We start from the raw sequence: 23,646 nt of genomic DNA, 5'->3' as shown, positions 1-23,646 counted from the left end.
GAAAAGGTTGACCAATTTTTCGAAAACTGTTTGAAAATTCGACCCCCCTCTAGAAAATCCTGAGTCCGCCCCTGGAGTCGATGATATTCTATACATATGTTCGACATAATCAATTTTTTTTTATAAATTCATCGAAAAAGTCTGGAAAGTTATTTTTTTTCTGCAGATGTGAAATGCTTACAATACTTTGCAGTGTGTTGAAAAACTAGAACCCGAACGAACCCGTTTCTCCTTAAGTACACCTAACCAACCCCCCCCCCACACACACATTTTACCCAAAAAGCGACATCCTTGTTCTAAATCGACGCCCCTGCATTAGTTCTTCTTTGTTTTTCCGACAAAGTTTTAACATGTTTAAAGACTTGACTCACGAATCCAGGAACATACAGAAACAAAATTAAGCGCCTATCCAGTGCACAGTTTGGCCTCGTAATGTACATACACAACTCACCCCGTTTACAAAATAACGTGGGTAAAACCTTATTCACGTATATCTTCTTCTCCGCCGTCGGAGGGAAAAACGGGAGGAGGGTCCAAGACTAACAAAAACAGCTGGGAGGAGCCAGAGCATGCAAACCCGGCTAACCAGACAATTAGAAAGCTCGAAACGCATGCTTACAAAAAACGTCCCCTCCAGAATTTCCCCTCCAGAAGTTCCCCTCCCCTAATGAATGCTAATGACGTAGCTAACGGAAATTTTCCGTGAAACACCATCGGTAGACAACTACAATTCCACAATTTGTTATTGCTGGAGCGGAAAGCCAAAACCAGACTCCTGCACAAAAACTCAAATGTGAACATGACGGAACACAAAAACTCAGTCCAAACACTTTCATGATGAAAGATACATTCAAATCACATTGCAATATGGCTTTTGACGTTTTTTTTAACCATCTAAAAATAGGCTGGTAATCAGTTGTACGAATTGCTTCACGCTGTGCCGTTGCATCTGACAGAAGTCTGTAATCTAGGCACAAAAGAAGACAAATGTCTAAAAGGCGTCTTCACGTTGAGCTTAGCAAACCCAGATAACTAGAAGAAATATTGAAAAGAACACTGGATCAAAACCCGTGCCTAGAATAAACAACAATTTTAGTGAAACACCGGAAAATTTTGAAAAATTTCAGGACACTAACAGTTTTTTATCAGCAAAATTGTTTCAAGAAGGATGCAAAAGAGAATTCATGGAGACCAAGAGAATGTTCAATAACCCTAACGATCGTTCTGACGATAACAAGAAGTGTATAAAAGAAGTAAACAGATCAAAATCAAAGGGTTCTCAAAACTAGATATGAAAAACGCATGCTCACACTATCATTCAAACCACCCATGCAACGATTGCAATTGGTTATCAGGCAAATGTAAGCATGAGTGCGAACAAAGTTTAGTCTAACGAAACAGGTCAAACCGGCAATTCCGATCGCAATTGGGATGTGTTGTTCGTTCCCTAATGCCCCAACAAACACCACTGACGGACCCAGTAGAGATAAAACTCTTCCGCATTTTCTTCCCAACCTTTACATCCGGCTGAGCTACACATCAAGCATACCGATATATGGAATCATGGAAGCAAGCAGAGACGACGCGAAACAAGACTTCATCTTACCTATTTCAGAGGGACTCTATTTTGTGATGACCATTACGAGGCCAAACTGTGCTCTGGATAGGCGCACAGTTTGGTGTTTTTAGGTCTCTGGATTCCAGAGACAAGTCTTTAAACATGTTAAAAAGTTGTCTCAGAACCCTCATCGAGTTTCAAGCGTCAATCATTGATTTTAGTACCTGTCTTAATAAAAACGTGAAATCTCTCTTTTTCAAAACAAATAATTGATTATAAATTCTCTTTTTGAAAACAAGTTATACGTTTTAATCAATTGTAATCAATTATGAATCCATCTATTTTTCAATTCACTTATAATCAGTTATAATATATTATAGTCGCAACTGATTGATTATTTTTCTCCCGATTTCCAATTTATTTGTTATTCACTAAAAACCTATCTTCCTACCAAATCAGTTTCAATGCATTTTTTCTATCCTTTTTCTTACAAAGGCGACTCACAAATTTTCTGAATAATTTAGCGTTAATCCTGAAAATGTTTCAAGTTTGTTACAACTGTGGTAGAGTAGCAGGTAGTGGAGTCTTTTGTTTATGATTCGATACATAATACTTTTGTGCTATTTGAAAAAAAACGCCTAGTATCTATCTAATCAGACGAGTCAAGAAAAAAAATTGATTGTTATACAATAATTTTGCTTGTTGACGTTTGTGAAAAGTTTTTTTTTTAATTCACTGAGAATAAATCTGAAATTCTAATTGTATTCGCTGGCTTAGTTTCATAAACTGCTTACGGTCAATTATTGCCAAATTGTTTTTCGTTTGCTTTTTTTATCGACATTCTCCGTCCAGAAAACTTTGCAGTTCCGACCATTGAAAATGGAGAGGATCTTTGTATTCGGGCGTGTTTTAGTTTTTATTTCTCTTTTCCACGCAAAAACAGCCACCACAAATAATCATCGGACTGGGTTGAGTGATATATCATATTAAAGCGTTTTCAGTCGTGATGCAATTTTCATAAAAGTTATCCCAGTGTTGAGAAAAACAGGTTTGAAATTTTTGATTTTTCGTCTAATTTTGAGTGAGTGAGTAGGCTTACATCAGCTTTCTTAAGCTTAATTTAAGCCTTGAAAATTTAGTTTTACTCAAATGAAATTAGTTTTTGGAGTTTTCAACTTCAACTTAAGAATTCAAAACTTTAAAAATTTGGGAAGATTTTTTGAAAAAAGTATTAAATAACTTTAAATTGTTTTTTTTTTTGTTTTTAACTTCAAAAATTGTTTTTCAATTTGCATAACTCACAATGATTGACAAAAACGCATAAGCTCTACTTTTTTGCTCAGATTCCGTTATCACACCACGCCGAAAAAACGACAATTTTTGAAATTTTTTTCTTGTTGTTTCTTTTTAGGACTGGTCGGAAAGTTCTGTCGTACTTGCACCGCTATCCTTGTTACTTTGTGAATTTCCAGTATCTCAACTAAAAACAATACGTTTTCTAAGGTTTATTTGATTTTTTCTAGTACTTTAATGTATGCTTTTTGATAACATTGATACATTGTGCTTATCTGCAAGAGGATAGTACTTTTTCTCTAACTTTTTCGTCGTGGAAGGTTTGCCAATAAAGTACATTTACAGAAAAAGAGTTCTAAAGTTTAATGACCTCCAAAGACCAAAATTGCGAATCAGACAATTCCATACACTAAGTCTATGGAAAAATGCTAGGCATTCAAGTTTCGCACTAATTTGTAGCATATGTATAACTGTGTTATAAGTGATTTTTTTTTAACTTTTTGAATGATTCTGAAGTCAGAAAAATAAAAAGAAATGATTTGTAGAAATTTCACCAAAATTTCACCAAAATGGGAACTGCATGACTACCAATGTTTGATGGCTACAACAACTTGGTTCTATGGTAAAACTTCATGACCATCAATGTTTCATGGCTGCATCAATTCGGCTCTGTGGTAAAAAAAGGGTCTTTTCAATTACACCCCCTAAAGTCTGAAAAATTGAAATGAAAATTTTTATTTTATATTTGGGAAAATGTTACTAGGAAACGCACTATATTATTAGGGGTCTGATGGACTGGTAAAAACGAACCATTTTCACTTAATTGAGCCTGAAATTGACGTTTTTAATTGTCGTAGAGTTCGCATTTTTTTGTCATTTTCTAGCTTGATTTAACACTCGGGATATTAGCCCTGTATTTTTACGGAAAATCAACCAAATTTGGAAAGAAAAATTTTCATTTTCATTTTTTATCATATAGAGGGTTTAACCGAAAAGACCCGTAAAAAGTCAAAGTTGCCCCCCCCCCCCCCCCCCAATTTTACTTTAAAAAAGTTTTTTATCAAAATTAGCTTTTTATCTGGCCGAAAAAAAACTAATACATTTGCCATAATAACGATTAATAAATAATTGAGCTTACGCATAACAGTTGTTTTAATAGTCTTCAGAACTTAATTTTAAAAAATAAATCACCAGTTTTCAGATATTTTATTTGTATAAAAGTGTTTCAAGTTTTTTTAAATTCTTTTTTGGAAAATTTCCTTGATTTTATTTAAGCGAACTCTACTCCATAGACCTTAAAAAGTGGTCGGAGCATTCAGGGCTTCGCCCTGATACGAGCAGTCTTGTTTGCAAGCCTTTGAGAAAAAAGAAGTTGTTCTTCTCCCTTGCATGTAACTTTTCCATGAATTATGTTTTCTGAACAAAGTGTTCCATATGGATTAAAGTCTTATGTTCAGCTCCACAGATTTTCTTGACACTTTAAAGCGCTCTTCGTGTTTGATTTTCCAATAGAGAACCAGAAAAGCCCATCCTAAAATTCGCCTGAAATATACGAAATTGTTCTGCAGTCATTAGTATTTTATACTGTACTAAGAAATTTTCAAAACCTAAGGTGATGTCAAGGGGAAATTTTTGCTTTATATTTACAAAACCAAAAAAAAGCTTTTTTTTGTAGTTGATTGAACAAACCTAGGTTTTAATTTCTGGTGAGATTAGATTGCTGCAGGAATTATTATCACAAGAACACAAGAAAAAACATCAAATCAATAAGCGGTAGAAATCAACAGTTCTAGGCATAAAAGTTAATCTTTTTAGTCATGAAAGTGTAAGCGAAAATGGTGATAAAATTACAAACAAATAACTGCAATTGATGGCAATAAAAGTGGGTTTTTTAGATCACTTTACTCCACCCTAAGTAAAGCTTTTGTCAAAAGATCAAATACTGAAATTTACTAAACCTACAGTTTATTTTGCTGTTGAAATATATTGTTTTGCAGTCGTTTTTATTTAATTCGCACTCCTTTCAAAAGCGACAAGTGCTTTTTATTTTACTTTATTTACAGAGCTCATTGACATAATCTCGTATCAAAATCAGATCAAATTTGTTCAACAATTTAGATACAAAACGAAATCGCTTCAACTACCTTGAGTTGACTTTTTTTTCTAATCTTCCGCCGATTAAAGGCACGAGTTTAAATTATTCAGCGAAAAAATATGGTTTTTTTCTTTCATCATTTCAACCGCTGTTATATACTTATCATGGAAAAACTCTACATTATAGGGCGCGTAAGTTGGTGAAAACCTTGAACTAAATACCTCAACTGAATAACAGCTGACCCGGATTGACAAAAAGACAGACAGGTAATTTCAAAACTATAAATGACGAACTCTGCATACCTAAAAAGTTGCATGAAAGCTCTAGGTACGATTAGTCTTTTTGAAAGAAAAAATGATTAGATTGGCTTTCCAATATGTTCTTAGTATGTTTTTGTTGCGCTTTTTTTTCCGACCAAAATTTGGTTGTGGTCAAAACTAAATACGAAAACACAGGCGACAAAAACCCTTGTTAAAAAAACTCTTGAGTCATTGGGGCATTCAAGATCTGCACATAATAAGCATTGAGACCAGCCAAACTACAAAAGATCACAATGCTACGAAATATGCTCTTAAGCACAACACTTAGCACTTAATACCAAGCAATACTACAAAAAAAACACGAAATTTGGAAAATTTTGGTACCTGGAATGCGTCATGCACACGATCTTTTCACACTGTGTGTCAAAATGTTTTTTGAAAACAAAAAATTACTCTGCGCTTCAAAATCTGATAAAAATTTTTTGCGGTTGTTTTGAATTTAGGCTTTGAGAAAGTTAGTTTTGCCATTTTTATGTTAAATGCATGGTAACCGTTTTTTGATACAAAATCATCTTTACGATTGTCATACCGTCAACTCCTCGAGGTATGAACAGTTTGTTATTGAATCCGTATGGATATATAGTATCAAGCTTGAGAGAGATAAGTTAAAACAACTTGCTTTATTAAGAGCTAATTATTCTCTGAACCGTAGTTCTCTTCAGACGCCGTTCTCGTCCTTGTATCAAGGTCAATTGACCAGTACACATTAATGTTATGTAATATCAAAACATAAATGGTATATAAATACATAATAAATTTGTATGGAGTTTTATCTATCAATGCCGGATGACATTCCCCCTCCTCGGGAAAAATGGTAAAGTTTTATTTGAGTTTTTAAATCCCCGTAGAACTGTTTAGCCGGTGTTATTCATATCTCCCCTTTTTGTTCTCCCATGCTGTTGTCAGTGATGTCATCTACTACTCCGTGTTCTTCTTCATTGTTTAGTTGTTCGTCTTGTTTTGGATCTTTTATGTTTTTCGCATTTTCGAAAAATATATCATTATTGTCAATCTTTTCGTCATCAGCCTCCGCTGGAGAAGTGAGATCAATTACCTCAACTGTAACGTTTGTTTTATGTTTGGGACTAATTGCCTGGATAAATTGTATGCAGGCTTTGTATTCCGGGGTTTTTTCGGAAAATCCCAATTCCTGAAATAAAAATTTCAGGCTTGGTGTATCTGATTTAGATTTCTAGGGTGGTGAATCGATTTCGAAATGCTTCGTCCCTGCTTACTTGTGTTCTGTATAGCGTTGATTGGGATAGGGTTTCCTAAAGCTGTTGCTAAAGTCGCCTGTCGGGCCGTAGTTGATTTCCTTGTTGCGATTACAGGCGGTGTTATTTTTTGGTTTTGTCGCTTAGGTGAAGGTGAAGTATTCTCCTCCGAAGTGGACGACAGGTCGTCTTCTTGTTCTGTTTTAGTTGTCTTTTCAATCTCCGTTTGGAGGCTCATCCCTCTTGGAGTTTGTAACTTTCGCGTTGGTTTTCCTCCGGTTCGTTTTCCCAGTGCTTTCCTCTTTGTGGGGCTGGATTTGCTGGTGCCCTGGCCTTGTGTTTTCTCTTGATTTGATAATTTCACCGGGAGCCCCGTTCGGGTGTCCTCCTTGAACAAAAAACGTAAGCATGGTCTTGTTCTCCGTGCGGATTTGTAAGCAACATAATCACTCAAACGAGGTCTGCAAGGTCCGTATATTACCGGGTTGGCGACAAAGGCGGTGCCACTATTCCTTAGGAGTCTTGGTTGTTTGCCAAAAGATTGTACGCAAGCAGTATGTGGTGTGTATGTGAGAATTTTTCAATCTATTGTTTTGTATTTTGGTTCAAATTTTTTTGGGTTTCTTACTTTGGTTGCTATACGAATGGTTTTTCGTGCCACTTGTTCTAAACTTTTTTTTGATATTTTTATCGACCGTTCCTTGTTTTCCCTTATATCTCACATTAAGTTTGTTTTTTGCTAGTTCTATAGATTCTGTATCTGCACCTGTTTCTGGCTGGCTGTGGCGATGAATGTTTGTTTTCGAGCGTCTTCGGTATTGGTTCATGCGGAACTTTTTGTTGTGTCTCTTTCTTGCGAATTTGTTCTTCGTCCTCTGGCCATCTTTCGAGGTCAAGCATGACTTCTGCTGGCTTACAGCGGCTTTACAAGGATTTTTTGATCTGAACGTGCATGTTTTGCGTTTTCCCAGTTTGAATTATCAGGTGAGCTGTTTGTGGCTATGTTTGATAATGGAGTTTTTGGTTTTCTACCCATATGTGCTTAAAAAGGAGAAATTTTTGTGACACCGTGTGGTGTAATTCTCAGCGTTTTGATTATTTCTGTGACATCCGAAGCTAATTTTTATGGTGTATTTGTTTGATCTATTCTCATTACCGCTAATCTACCTTTAATTGTTTGGATCATCCGTTCAACAACCCCTATAGCTCTATGATCATCTACGGGCGCAAAAAAAAAGTTTTATATCGTTTGACTTACAGAAAATTTGGAATTTTTTTTGGCTCGGAATGTTTGAGCTTGGTCACATCTCAATCTACGCGGTACCCCGTTATTAGAAATGTATCGTTGCATGAATTTGATTGCAATATCTGCTGTTGTGTTTGAAACATTTTTTGCTGTCGGGAATTTTGAGCATTTATCTATTGCCACTAGAATGTATGCATCTCTATTTAGTTCGTCCGGTAGGGGCACCGCAAAATCTAATAGTACTTCTTCATTAGGTTCGACCACCGGTGCCATTTGGAATGAAAGATTTTTGCCTAGGATGGGTTTTAAATTTTTATCTTGATCCGTGCACTGTTTACAGTTTTGTGCCATCTGCACAATTGAGCAATGAATTTGCGGAAACCAGACATGTTGGCTCAGATCCAACATGGCTGCCGATCCCGGGTGTGTGAGATGAAGGCTATCCAGTACTGTTTGTCGGAGCTGCCTTAGGAATTACAATCCTTTCATCGACGAGAAGGCAGTCCTCTCAATCATGCAGGCGATTTCGTATATTGAACCAGTACTGTCCGTATGAAGCTTTGATGGCATCCCAGTCCCGCGTTTTCACAAAGTTTATCAGTGGGCGAAAGTTTCTGTCTTTCTTGGTGGCGGCAGCGATGAATGGGATTCCCAGCACTTTTTGCAGTTTACGTCGAAATGAAGGTGTGTCCTTCTCAGTTTCAGTGGCTTTCTCCACATTTGCCACCACGGTGTCCATTATTTCTGTGTGACTGGCTTCGAGTTATAGTGAAGTAGTCATTGTCGGGGGTTCCACGTTAGGTGATGTTAGTTAGTTAGTTAGTTAGTTAGTTAAGCGAGTCCACTCTATGTCCAATAATCCAGAGCTCTTGGGCCCAACTGTTATTAAGCGTTTTGAATAGCTGCGCATGAGGGACAACGTTGATGCGTGTTTCTATGTCGGCAGTGTTTGACGCCAGCTGCACCTCGCATGAAGCTCCTAGTTGGGTATGGAGGGCTCGTAGCCGGTAGACTTCGCCGTCCGAAGACGTTGATCCCCCACACTACGGAGAGGTGTCTACCATGTGGGGGAGGTGATGTCTCCTCTTGTAGGCATACATTAGGATCCACGCGGCTGACATATATTTCTTGTTCCATCGGCTGATTTTCGGCGTTGCTACTTGTTTGAGTTGAAGTGGATGATTTCTACTTTTCCATCTCCTTTTGCAGCGTTGTTTGTGTAGCTATTGTTGCTTGAGTTATCAGTGGCACAGTTGTTTGTGAACTGCTTCCTTTTGTTACTGTTTTGGAGTCTCCAAAGATAATCTCTGGGAATTTTGTACTTTCCGTTCCTGTGATCAAATTTCTTGCGTCGATCACTTTTGTGGTTGGTTGGTATTGCGGTGATGATTTGGTTTTCTTCATCTGCCTGTCCTTTGTTGGTGGTCGTTTGTGCCACCTCGGGTCGGAGACACTTTTTTCTTGGTCTGAAGTGTTCGTCCAATCGACCAAAACTGCACGACCGCGCGGTTTGTTGGTTTTTAGATTGCTCGGGATGAAGTCGCCTGTGAAATTTTTTGCATCTTTTCGACTCATGGTTTGGAATTTTATCGTGTTGATTGATCGCTCGTTGAACTGAAGAATTTTAGACTGTAGAGTGTGAACTGATTCTGAACTGAATGAAATGTTGACTGATTTTGAACAGAGTTTGAGTTACACTGAATCCTGATTTTGGATAGCAATTGACCGTTGATGGAATGTTTGGAACGTTTAGTTGTTAATTGAGCGTTTTTTCGAGCAGCTAATAGCCCTTTATTTTCCGCGCGTTTTTTGATCAGGTCACATGGTGCTTTGTTCTGATTGGCCAATTGATTTAGAATGACATTGTCAATCATTTCCAAGTTGTTTTTGAATGTGGTAATTACCGCAACTACAAATTCCTCATCATACTCGCTGGAAGGTAAGAGTAATCCAACCGGATTTCGTGACATATGGTCTATTAAAGCCATTTTACTTCCTGCGAGATGTTTGATATCAAAATGAAATGGTATTAATCTATCAATCCAGCGTGTGAGACGGCTTTGACTTATCTTTGATCGTTCGCTGGCGTTTAATGCGCTAATTAATGCTTGATGATCAGTGATGACAGTAAAGTGTTTGCCGTACAAATAATATTTGAAGTGCTCAATTGCCCAAACAATTCCTAATAATTCTAACTCATTTACTGAATCTTCTTCCTCAAGGAATTTAAGAAACGTGACGCATATGCTATAGCTAACCAACCTTCTGTCGAATGTTGTTCTAATGATGCTCCTAAACCCGTATTAGATGCATCACAGACGATGCGAGTTTCTAAATGTTGATCAAAATGTTTATTTTGTGTGATTTTTACCACAAGTTGTAGAATGTTTTTAAAAGCTGAGTTGTGTTCCGGTAACCAATTAAAAGGTCTGTTCTTTTCAGCGTTTTTTTAGTAATGGTCTCAATGCTGCTGCTGTTTGTGCTAAATTTGGTATATATCTTGTAAGGTGATGTATTGACCCCATGAAACTTTTGAGTTGTTTAAACGTTTTGGGAGGCAATAATTTTTCAATTGCCGCAGATTTCTTTATGAGTGGTTTAGTTCCCTCACTGTTTATGGTATAGCCCAACCACTCAACTTGTTTGCATAAGAACTTAAACTTGTCCAACGAAATTGCAAAATTCTCCTCGTTGAGTTTTGTTAGCACCGTCTGGAGTTTTTGACGAAGAGACTCGAGTGTTCCTTTTGTTAGAATATCATCAAGGTATGCATATGTATTGGTGCAAATTGTGAGTGTCAAATCCACTGCTTTTTGGAACTCTGCCGGCATATCCGTAAGGCCGTAAAACCCTGTAATCCCGTAAAATAAATTGTTTGTCTGAGCACTTATCGAGTTTGATAGTATGTTTTTGATCAATCAACTTGTTTAGTTCAGCTTCAACTCTTTCTTGTAAGTGTATGGGTATGAGTCTGCCCTTTGTCGTATTGGTTTAAAATCTTTGTTGAATTGGGTTTTCATTACGTGATGTTTGGACTTTCCGATTCGTACGCATAGTTGTTGAACATTATCTTTGACCCATTGTTTAATCTGATGGTTTGATTCGTCGCTCTGTTGCACGTTGAGTACCTTTTGAGTTGGTTTGTCCTGAATTAGTTTGATGCCAATGCGTGGTAGTAGATTCCGTCCTAATATATTGGCTTTTTTTTTTGGTTGTCCACTACAATGAACGGAGCTGTTTGAACTTTCCACCCCCCAGACTCAATCGTTAGTATCAGTCTTCCTTTAGGTTGAATATTTTCACCGTTATAACACGCTAAATTTCTGTCTGTATCATCCGGGGGAATATTTTTGAATATTGCCGATGTGTTGATTTGTTGTAATCGTTGTGTTGTTTTTTCGTTTAGAAAGGACATTGGGCTATCTGAGTCAGCAATTGCGAATAATTGAATAATTCTGTTGTATTCGTTTTCAATTTGACAATGAGTCCATTCAAATCGTCTTCTGATATTGTTTATATGTCCTTAATCTCAAATGATTCTGAAATTGCCATTACCGCGAAATCATCTATTTGATAGTTTTCCCAACCATTGCTTGTGGTGAACTCTGCGTAAGCCACCGGGTCGGTATCCGTCCCCATGCTCTCTATTTCTTTTTCTTCTTGTTGTTCCTCATTTATGTTGCCGAGATAATTGACATTTGTGGAACAACAAACGTTTGCAAAATGTCCACGTTTTGCGCATTTTGAACAAATTTTGTCTTTGGCCGGACAAGGTTGTAGATGGTTTGGATTATATTGATTTCCACATTTTAAACATTTATTGGGATTTGTGTTTCGTTGTTGTTGATATTGTTGACCCCTTGTGTTTTGTGATCCACGTGGATATGATCGACCGCGAAAATTTCCCCGGCCTCGTTGATTATTTTGGTCATTTTGTTGGTTTTGTCGGCCACGTGTATTGACGTAATTTATTGGTTTTTGTTTTGGGGTCTTGGCTGTTTGCCCTCCGATCGGATTTACTACCTTGTGCGGCTGTGTTCAATTCCTTTTTCACGTCGGATGGCGTATTCATAAGCTTTCTGCGGCGTACGTGTTTGGGCTAACAGTTCCTCTGCAATTTTTTCATAGTTCATGTGAGCGGTAAACATGTCCCTTACCCACTCACTACTTTCTCGGTCGCCGCAATCAGCCCACAAAGCTAGTTCCACTAGGTCAGTGTGGAACTGTTCTAAACTCTCCGTTTTCTTTTGTTTTCAACAAATGAAATTATACCTCTCAAACGCTATTATCCGTGTCATGACGAATATATCTTCCAAAACAGTCATGAATTGTTGTGTAGAATCCGAATGTAATTGCATATTCGGTCGTTTTTGCTGTATTTGACGCTGTCTTTCGGCGCTGAGGCACAGAAGAGGTAGCTGCGTAATTTTGCGTCTGCTTCATCCCATCTGAATGAATTACACAGGACCCCTCTTTCCCGCGCTTTCATCACGTGGTTCTCCCAACCCACTCTTTTTTCTTGGTTGCGCACCTCTCGGTTTTTCCGTTGAGCATCTGTTTCACCAGTGATTTCAATCTCGTTTACTGGCTCAACCGGTTCAACAAGTGTTGGGCGGGCTCGTAATAGATTTCTAATTTCGATACCGTCTTTAGCGAATACTGCCATTTCTAATATGGCCGCCCATTTTGTCCACTCTAGTGGAGATTCAGCCGATGCTCGTTCCCAAAAGGATTTATGTTAAGTGGATTCTTCGAAAATCCTAGTGGCTGCGCCATGTCATACCGTCAACTACTCCTCGAGGTATGAACAGTTGGTTATTGAATCCGTATGGATAGATAGTATCAAGCTTGAGAGAGATAAGTTAAAACAACTTGCTTTCGTAAGAGTTAATTATTCTCTGAGCCGTAGTTCTCCTCAGAAACCGTTCTCGTCCCTGTATCAGGGTCAATCGACCAGTACACATTAATGTTATATAATATCAAAACATAAATGGTATATAAATACATAATAAGTTTTGTATGGAGTTTTATCTATCCATGCCGGATGACAACGATCCCGCTCTAAGGTTCCATAGATATTAATCGATTTTTTTAAGCATAAAAATTTTGCCATTATAATCGAATCTAATTACGCTTCTGGACCACAGAACCAATTAATCTATCATTTTACGTTCTGTTCAGAAAACCAAACCATTTTTCAACCATTTTTCAACCATTTTAAATCATTTGTAATGGATAATAATCAGTTGCGTTTTCTCTAAACTTTCGGCAATATTTGCGGATTTTCTACCTTACTCACAACTTATTTGAATTCACAGTTTAATCCGAGGTTATATCATTTCGTCGGAAAAATATTTAAAAACCCTTTCTTCTTTAGTTATAACTACAGTCATAACATATAACCCATCCAGCTTCGTCCATTCCAGTTCGTGGCTTAATGTTCAGACTTTATAAAACTGAATTTATCCGCGTTGGGATATCGCAACGCTGGCCAAAGTCTGCAAAGTCTAAGCATAAGTCTGCAAAGTCTGATGTTACAAACACACATATATTTGTTTGAAAACTGATTGAGGCTACAAAATATTTCTTCGTACGATCCAAAAAGTTGATTTAATTAGACTTCAGTGAAATTTGAATGATTTCAAATAACTAGCGAAAACCATCCAAATCGATTTAATTCGACATTTAAATTGATCCGGAACTTCCTGTAAGAATCGATTCAAATCGATTCAAAGTGCAGTATAATTTCTAAAGTATACATTGCTAGTCAAATAAAATCGATATTAAATCAGTTGAAATGGATCCGTATGGATTCTTCAGTGCAGGGAAGCAATCTAATGCTGCAGTGCAATCAAATTTATTTCTTTTATCAAACAAGTTTTTTTTTAGTTTCGAAGCTTCAAACAACCGTTTGGTTTTAATATATACTCTTTTTTGTAACCATTGCTGACATTCACATTTACTGAAGTTTCAGCGTTGTTACAAAAATCATTACCAAAACTTTTTTCAGTACACTTTTTCAATACTTATAGCAATGTGACTATGAAATTGCTGAATTTGATTAACAGGCCTTCAAATTTTTCGAATACTATTTGGAGGTTTGAAATAAATTACTAAAACAAATCTACAACGAATTTTTATCTTAAATTTTTTATTCAGTGTGTTTTCAAGTCAACGGAACTTATTGCAGCAATAAAAACCTTTCTCATCTTTTTAACTGTTTCAGGATATTGTAATAAAATGAGTATTTCGGTAACGTGCTGACAGCAAACTTTTTTCAAATCAAAAGAATTAATTTTGTCTAGACTGTTACTTCAAAGAAGTGTTTCAGCTGTTGGTAAAGAAAAAAATTCAAAAAAGCAGACTAACTAATTTTGCTCTTAAAAAATAAAAAATACAATTCATACATCGTTTTCCTCTACAGAAGATTGTCTTATGCTTCGGATTCAATTCGCATTTGAGTTGTTTTAAATGTAATAATTGTTATTTAAAGTGTTGCTTCCCAAATCCCATTAGTAAAACAAGCAAGAGTAGCACAGAACAAAAAAGTTTCCTTGAAATAAATTTCTAAGATAATGGAAATTATGATCAACCCGAAAAAATTAGAGCAAAACTTGAAACAAATTGCATTCTGAACAAACAAATACCGAGAAATTCAACGGAAAATGTTAATCATAGTGAACCTTCGAATAAAATTCAAAATCTGAAAAGCAAGTTTGAAAAGATTTCACATTCAAAAACTGTTTTGACAACTAAATCAATTTCCACTTTTTTACACAAAAAGTTGTGCTTGAAATGGAAATTGTCATTTGGGTAAGTTTTCATTTTAATGCTAAAAATGACTCGTTCTTTATTATGATCTGACAGTTTAGAGCCTAATCAAATTTATATTGTAACCGCTTACAATTTAATTTTTCTAAATTTTTACCAAATTGTAATTGTTCACATTTTTCCTATATTAGAACTCAATAGAAGTTGAGTTTTTGATTTTTTTCCACGAAATAAAATAAATTTCACTGTGTTAAAAAATACTTGTTGATGACTACAAATGTCAATAGTAGTATCAGACAAAAATCATTTTAAGACATAATTATCAGAGAATGATTTGCCGATAAATGTACCGAGCAGACAAATTTAGATAAATTAAAAGGCGGAGACTTCAATATCATGACGCTGAGATACATTGAAAAACTGGGCAACAATAAAGTACATAGTGTTTTTGAAACAACAAAAACCAAGTTTAGGCTTAATTTTTGTAGTTTAAATAATTATTTTGTTATAACAAGTTTGAGAGACTATAGCACGAACATTTAAAAAAGTATATTTTCTAAATTGTTTTGGCATCAGCGCTTTTTCCGCAAGTTTGAATAAAACTAAGGTCACCTATTTCTAAGAAAAATTAACAAAAAAAGATGACTTTTTGCCTTACTAGCTCATTCTACTGCAACGCAATAACTCAAAACTTTACAAACCATTTTGTAAAATTGAAAATTGAGGTAAGTTGATGTGTTAAGCTTAATCAAAAGAAGACACTGGTTTTGAAAAAAAAAACTTCGACAAGCATTCAATAATGACTCACAGCTTTTTTCATAATTGAAAACGTTTGACGATGATGACAAACTACATTTGAAGCGTAATACTGCTGACTTGAGAGGTTTCGACCAACAATTGTTTGAATTTTTTCTCACTAATCAAAAGTAGTAACTGGGGCTTAAAATTTCCAAAATGTTTCGGAGACGCTCTCATTTTTGTTACACAGGGCTCCATTTTTGGTCCATAGATTTTTTTTTGTATTTTTCAATCAATGCAAAAACCAATTTTAAGAATATCCGGCTGATTATGTTTGCAGATGATACTACAATTAGGTCAAACCAAAAAGGATTTCAAAATGTCTAGAAAACTTTTGAGGATAACTCTGAAATATTTTAACATTTTCAGAGGCAATTTGTTCCAACCGGGTACCAAACTTTTTTCCTCGTATACAACTTTGTTCACTGGATTCATCATCTTGGCTGAACAAGTTTTTCTGACCAGAAAAAAAATCTTTTGCGATAAGTACCTTCTTCTCAATATATTTAAAAGTTCGATGTATTTAGACTCTATCTGGATTTTAGATTTAACAACGCGGCTTTTTTGTTAAAATTTTCTTCGCTGGTTGTTTGATTGTTTTCATCAATAGGTAAATTTGACCAATATTAATTAGGTCTATTTTATGATGAAAAAATTGTCGCATATTGCGCTGACTATATGGAAAAATAAATCTCCGAGATAAACTGTTTTCTTTTCATTCTTTTTGTAAAAGCTTACAGTAACTTTTTAATGTTCAAGTTTTCGTGATATCGATTTTTGGGATCAAGGAGGGCGTACACGAAGTTCGCACTGGCTTAGCTACCGTGTCTTAAATTTTTGTTTTTTGTCTGGCAATTCGTCATGCTGTAACCTCTGTTTTTTCTCGAATTGGTTTTTATCCGAGCAAAATGGTGAAATTGCTTAAAAGTTTTATTTATCAAATTTTTTTCCATGTGCTGGAGATAAAAACAGAGGCCAAAACTAATTTTGAAAGTAAAAAAAATAATCAAATTATTAAGCGGAAAAAAAGTTTTTAATAGCTTGATTGAATATTTATATTTTTCAGGGAACATAATTTTTCTTGAAAAAACTACCAAATTTTGCAAAATCTTTTTGTATTACAGTAAATTTTGTTAACATCTAGTCTATATTTTTTATACTTACTTTCAAATTGTCTTTCAGTAAATTTTTTTTGCATATGAACTGTGAAAAACTATAATTAACATTAGATAATTTTCAATTCTCTTTTTAGAGCGCTCTGATATCAGTTGGTTGCATTTTTTAAATTTAAAATCAAACTTATCTCGATAAACAAATTTCATTCAAATGAGCCATTGAAAACGGTAGCAAAAAGTTCAAGAACAAAAACATAATTAAAAATGCATGTTTTTAAAACAAAACTGAAAACTACAGCGTATTTCAGACACGTCGGTGTTCAGGCTTTTAATTTGGTAGAAACGACGTTTATTCAGTTTATTCATGGTTTTTTTAAAGTTGGTCTGTTTTGTGAATCATTAGAAATTAAACTGGTTTTAGATTACAAGGCCGTAGTTTGAGCTCACTCTTTTAAAGTTCTATATCAGAGAAACTAAATAACTAGCATGAAAAAAAATCTGTTATTTGTTCAATTGTTGTTTTTTTTTTAGTTTTTTTGGATAGTTTTGGCATTCTTTATTAATTTGGTTTTATTTTTAATTTGGCTTCGAAAAAAATCAAAAGTATTCCTAATTTTGGCATGAGACATTGTTCTCAACAAAATATACAAGAATCAGGACACAATTTTTTCTGAAAGACGCCTGAAAGCAGAATTGTTGATCAATGGTCGTCTCCCATGCAGTTTGTAAATTATGAACAAAAACATTTTTTTATTATCTTTTTTCTTCAATCTGCCAGAAAACCTTTGAGCTTTATCTTTGTTCTCATGATTGTGACTACTAATATTATAATTATTCCTGAGAAAAATTGGAAAATTGTCATAAAAATGTGAATGTTTATGTTTATTAACTTTTAATTATGTCATAACTTGATTGTGAAAAAATTACGAGCATTTTGCAAGACAGTCGATGTTTTTCTCTACTGATTGAGATATACACAGTGCTGATTGATTTTGTGCTGTAAGCAGGGGCGGATCTAGGATTTTTTCAAGGGGGCGGATTTTCAAAAAATTTTCGAAAATTTTGACGAACTTTTTTTTAGGTTCACCAAATTGATTTTCTGAGCTCTCCTAAAGCAGTAAAAAGACCCTGTTTTCCTGTTTTGCCAATTTTTTAGCACCGCAGGCAAGTTTTTGAAAAAAAAACAGGTCAAAAAAGCAGTTTTTTGGACATTTTTTGGAAATTTTGACAAAAAAAACTGCGTTTTTTGGCGCCCGCTCCCCCTCAAAGTTATATATATTGGCGTCGAAGGCGCCTTTAGAAAAATTTTAGGGCATCAGTTGGTATTTTTAGGGTCAGTCGGTATTTCTTAAAACGTATACTCAGCAGGCGGTCGAATCCTTGATGGGAGGGGGGCGATAGCACCCCCCCCCCCCCCCCCCCCCCCTATTTCCGCCATTCGCTGAAACTATTCGGTCAATTATTAAAATAATTTTTCATATAAGAGCCTCTTATGCAGCGCAACGAAGCTTACATACAGTGTTTATTTGAATTGGTATAAATTAATGAATTGTAAGTTTATGACAGGTAAAAGGTCAAAAGGTCAATCATCTGACCAATTAAAATGAGGAACGTACTTTTGGGTGTTTTAGTTTTTTTTTCAAGTAGACTCAGAGAATCAGTTACCACGAATAATCGATCAAACACTATACACTACACTTAAACTACAGGGTGAATTACTGAATCAGCGTTTCAACTAAGAAAAACAACAAAAAACCGGTACTCTCTTTAAGCTAGGTAAAAAAAAAACTTTATTTAAATGACAGTTATAAAATGACAATGAAATGATCACTGAAAAAGAAAAAAAAATTGTAGTTTCGGGGTTGCTTTTGCTTCATTTCACGTATAGTTAGATAACCCAAGATAATCATCAGAACGGGCCGTGTGTTACATGAATTCAAAATCCAATTCAAAGAGTACAATTTGCGGATTCCGTTTGCGTTTTCTGAATCCGGAACAACTAGCTATGTTTGGGTTGCGCAAACTGCATGAAAACTGATGTGCCGACCAAATTTACCTTACAAATATTGTCTCAAAAGAAATCAAGGTGCCGACAAAATTTACGTTGCAGCTATTTTTGCACAATACCCATGGAAATTTTTTATGTGCTTTACAACTAATCTCTGGATTCTATTGAGCTACACGCACCAAATTGTGCGCTTATCCAGTACAATTTTTTCAATTTTGCCCCATTTTTAAAAATAAAAGTCGTTAGAAAAACTTGTGCTACTTTCACAGCAAACGGCTATCGTTGTTTTTCATATGTAGTTTTTTCTGAAAACAATTTTTGTTGTTTTTTTCAGCTTTTGGAGACTAGATATATCCTGGTCTTTATTGGGCTACTAACCCACAAACAAACAACTAATCAATAAATTCAAAATTAAACTTCTGCTGATTTCGCTTTGATTTGCGGAATCCGCTTCCAATTTGCGAACCCACTTAAATACTTTCAATAGGTGAGTTAATTTAGCGGCGTCCGCTTGCGTTTGCGGAACTCGGAACAATTGACTATATTTACGTTCCGGTTTCAGCGACAAAACAAATGCGCCCACAAATATTACGTTACAGCTGGTTGTGAACGAAACCCACGGAAACTTTGTAAGTGCTTAACGACTTCTCTCTGGATTTCATTGAGATACAGATACTAAATTGTGTGCTTATCCAGTGGACAATTTGGCATCGAAATGCTTTTTAAATTAATCTTAAATTTCAGTGAAACCCTCAGGTCTTCGGGCAGTCCTGTTGTTTGATTTTTTTAAGAATGCGAGAAAAATATCTCATTGGGCCGGTGCTTGCTGCTAGCCTGCATGCAATTGGAACTACTTAACAGTTTCAATGCACGTAAAATTTTGGTAAAATTTTGCACAATCATAATCGTTCCAAAAGGAATTGAGGCAAATAAATTCGTCAAAAATATACGACACAAAGCTTAGCAGTTTATAAAATATATTTGCCGATCAAAAATCAGTTTATAATTTTTATAAACAAAATTGAAACAGAGCCAGTTAATTAGAAGCCGGAATTTTCACGGTTTGTCCGTTTAGTCAAAAAAGACAATTACAAACAGCACTGATTCATGAAACGGATAAATCCAGACAAAACGGTGAAAACTGTAACAGTTAAAAGTGTTTCTCTTAGAAAAAACGGATCCGTTGAATTTATCAAAACAACATTAAAAAAAGCAAAAATCTATCGAGAATTTGCCAGATAATTTAAAACACGCTGGATTGGTTTTTAATACTAAAAAGAGGGAAGTCAAAGCTTAAACCAAGCCGATGAATCGAAGACGAAGGTTTTTCCCAGATTTATTTGAAAAATGTTCTTGCATTTCTGTTGTTTACTTTTTTGTTGTTTCTGCCTTTGAGGAAAACGGAACAACAGAATAATTTGCTGGTAATCCTTGACAAAACAGATATGCAGACAAAATTTTCATATCAAGTTTTTGTGCACATAATCCACAGGAGTTTTCCGAGCGATCTTGTATATTGAAATGTTAAAGGAAATGAGGAATATGTATGCTCGTGGTGGTGTTTTTTTATTCAAAACAATTTAATGAAGAAAGTTTGGGGGTAGTGAGTATCGATTCGGGTTTGAGGATCAAGTGTGCTTGTCTGTCACTAGCCTAAATGATGTTTGAAGTATTTGGTAGTTTCAATACGGGTATTTTTTATGAATTGCGAAGTGTTTTGCAATCATAATCGTTACAATTTGATTTGAGACAAATATTTAGTTAATGTTAAAGCGACTCACAGTTAAGCACTTTGTTTAGATATTTGCAGTCCAAAATTTAGGTTATCAAATTTTTAATCAAAAAATACTCGAGGCCAGGTTTCTGTCGTGATATACGAGCAGTCTTGTTTTTTTACATTAAAGTTTTTTTTTTTTTTTAAAAAAACAAGAATTAATCGAGATTTTGCCAGATAGTTTATAGTTCGCCGGATTGGTTGTTGATACTTAACAGAGATGAAACCAAAGCTTAGACCAAAGTGATAACTCGTTAACGATTTTTTTTTTAAAAAATCGGGAATGATTCGATTTCTCTGAAGACCTTTTTTGACATAATTCATGCAAGAATAGGCATTCGTTGATTATTTTGTGCTATTTATGCAATTGCACAATTGTAGGATGATCTTAAAATTTTTTGGTATTAGAAATGGGATTAAAAATTTGTGTTTCATACTCTTTAAATACAGAAACAGCTCAGAGCCGCCTTGTTTTTCTTAAAAAGGGCTTTTTAATTGTTTTAATGGCGCTTCAACATATGAATAAGGTTTTAACACTGAATGCGTCCAATTTAATCCCCTAAGTTGTCCTAAACACTTTTTAGTGAGGTGTTTTTATTGACTGTTAAAAAGATTTTATTGCTTTTTCTCCTGTATGTGGTCTTCTGGTGGGGCTTACTATCTTGCATTCGTTTGTGTATTGTGGTAGACTACACTGCGTTAATCTATTACTGGGTCATCCGGTAGTTTTCGTCCGACGTACGGATCAATTAGTTCTGGCCAATGCGATTATCCACGGAAATTACAGACTTGTAATCTTTCTTATTTCTGGTCCTAAATGATCTGCTAGGCAGAAGTGTCCAGGAACAGATTTTCCTCTCAATTCCTTCATTATTTATCTTTTATCGGCCAAGATTTTTATTAGATCGACCATATCGAATTTTGTGTTTTTTCTTTAGCACTAAAACCAAACAATGAAAAAATCTAGGAACATGATGTAAAAAAATTCTAAAAGTTTTTGCGAAAACACATGTGGTGATTTTCTGCTATTAGACCGGTATGCTCCTTGCATGGCTTTCGATCTACAACAAGGAAAGGTAGAATCTAGGAAATGATGACCATATAATCCATCCATCTTTCATCGAGTTGTTTTTTTCCGGACGTATCTGATACAATCTTCTTGTATTTCTGTATTTTATTATTGAAAATTCTATAAACAACGGATTTATCTACAGGATTTCGGAGAATGGGTTATTCTCATTATAAATATTGAGTTAATTGAGGTGAGAAAAATTGCGCTGATTCTTCAGTTAGTTAAAAATGGCGGCTATTAAAGTTTTTTGATTAATTCGGGCCATTCAAATTCCCATTCACAAGTCGGATACTTAATTTTCAGAAAACAAAAAATAAGTTTGATTCAAAATTGGGCAATTTCTTCCAGTAAAAGCGATGTAATAGTCTATGCGTGATGAAGTTACTCAACCCAGCGACTTAATTACCGTCTAAATCTTCAGAAATTTAATCCAGAAATAGATTTCAATTCAATCTTATACTCATGGGAAAACTTTAGAGGCATTCAGCACGTCGAGTGACACCTCAAATCAAAATAATTAATGACCGTGATTTTGAAAGCAGACTTTTGAAAACTATCTTCAGTTTTTGCTGTTTAATGCAATAAAATTTTTAATGTTCCTAATCCCAAAGGAAGAAAAAACAGAGAGATGCAAAACTGGCTTGTTACCCCAATTTCTCTGCCGTTAAAAAGCACATTAGCAATCATTTCCAAAAACATGAAAGAGTATTATCAAAGTTTGTTCCAGTTCCGAAACTATTTCTCACATTTCTTCCACGAAAACTTTTTATTGTCTAAAAAAAATTAATTTTATTGATAATTTTTTATTGCACTCTTTATCATTTAGAGTAGGTAAATTTTACTTTCTCAGTCAATCTTTATTCGTAATACATACCTTAATTTTAACAAGTGCTAGAAAACCTTTTTTTGCTAATTTTCTTATAACCACCCTTTTTATTGTATTGTGAAATTGAAGCTTAAAATTTTTTAAAACAAAACTTTTTTACTAATCACTGTCAACCTATAAAAAAGAAAATTTTTCAATATTTTTTCTCGTTTGAGAAAATTTTTCCCATTTGATATAAATAATGATCCGAGATTCAGGCCTGCAAGCAAATGCAAAACACATTTTTCTACTGAATTGAACTATTTCAATTATTTAAAACAATCACCAAGCTCTGAACAAGTATCTCGTATTCACTTAACCATTTATGTTTTATGTTTGGCTTTCGCGGTACCAGTGAAGCTGCAAAGACTTCCAATTTTAGGCAAAACCATTGTTGATTATTTTTTATATCAAAATGAGCCGACAAAAACCGTATTTAGCATTCAGTTTATCTTTCATAGACTTACCCTGTGGTTGCTTACTCCGAAGTGAGGATTTTTGTAACAGAAGATTTCTGTCCGCAAACAAAGTATAACATGGCGTGGTCACGTCAGAAGCAAAAGAGTCCATTGAATATTCCGCCATTCTGGCATAGACATACAACAAAACCAACAATGAAGTGGTCGAAATAGGTCGTAGGACTTCGAACAGCGATTTTCGCAAAAAATATCGACCTACGATTGTTACAACGGAACAGACGTCCGCACCATTCCGAGCACCAACACCGGTTTTCACGAAGAACTAGAATGAGAGACAAATGCGCAAAAGAGACATAGGGAGAACTTAAATCAGGGAAACGAATTAGACACAAAGATGAAAGGTAACGAGCAGAGAGTTAGGGAGTACTATGTGGACGATTGCCGTGGGACGATGTAGCCACCAAGGTGAAAACTTACTCGTATCTATGTCTGGGCGAGAGGTACAATGACAGTTTAGGCAACACAAGCCAAACATTGAAAAGCAGACAGTGTCTACCAGGAATCTATGGCGGGATCTAGAGGATTTTTTTTGTCACAAAGAAGATCAGTGCAGTTCAACGATATAATTTCATATGAAGAATTCAGAAAAAGAATGAAAATCTAGAGTAATTCCACGCAGAGTTGGAGTTGGCGCTTAAGCAGACTGTGGTGACATAGAAGACTGATCTGTATCAAATGTATCGACAGCGCATAGACTGATTGAAAAAATTGTGAAAACCTTAATCAGAGACACCTATGCTCATCCGCAAATCATTTCAGTATCAAACAAGAGTCAGTTGCTTTCATATACCAACGGAGAATTAGGCCAATTTTCCGCAGAGAATATAGGGAGGAGACAGAGAAAAAAATTGCGGCAAAAACAACAATAAGACAACGTCGATCCAGTTAAATTTGCTGGTTTTATGACAGCAAATGGGTGGGAAACCCTACAGGATACCTCTATGGTCTTGGCTATCAACAAGGAACTTGCATCCAAAAGATCAGCAAAGTTCTGAAAAAAAACTTGAAAAGACACCCGCTGATTTTTTAAAAGACAGG

At 35.3% G+C, this 23,646-nt stretch overlaps 1 protein-coding gene across 1 annotated transcript in view; it reads left to right on the top strand.

The window, feature by feature from the left end:
* Positions 1 to 5,035: 5,035 nt before the first annotated feature.
* The window catches only part of LOC134843780 (metabotropic glutamate receptor-like protein R), a 140,084-nt gene continuing 121,473 nt past the window's right edge, over positions 5,036 to 23,646 (top strand). Inside the window, exon 1 of the mRNA XM_063860054.1 lies at positions 5,036 to 5,212. The gene's annotated coding sequence lies outside the window, so the exon portion shown is untranslated. The remainder of the gene's footprint in view (positions 5,213 to 23,646) is intronic.

Source organism: Symsagittifera roscoffensis, chromosome 4, assembly GCF_963678635.1.
Source record: "Symsagittifera roscoffensis chromosome 4, txSymRosc1.1, whole genome shotgun sequence".
In the NCBI taxonomy this organism is placed as follows: domain Eukaryota; kingdom Metazoa; phylum Xenacoelomorpha; order Acoela; family Convolutidae; genus Symsagittifera; species Symsagittifera roscoffensis.
This window is presented reverse-complemented; position numbering and strand designations above follow the sequence as displayed.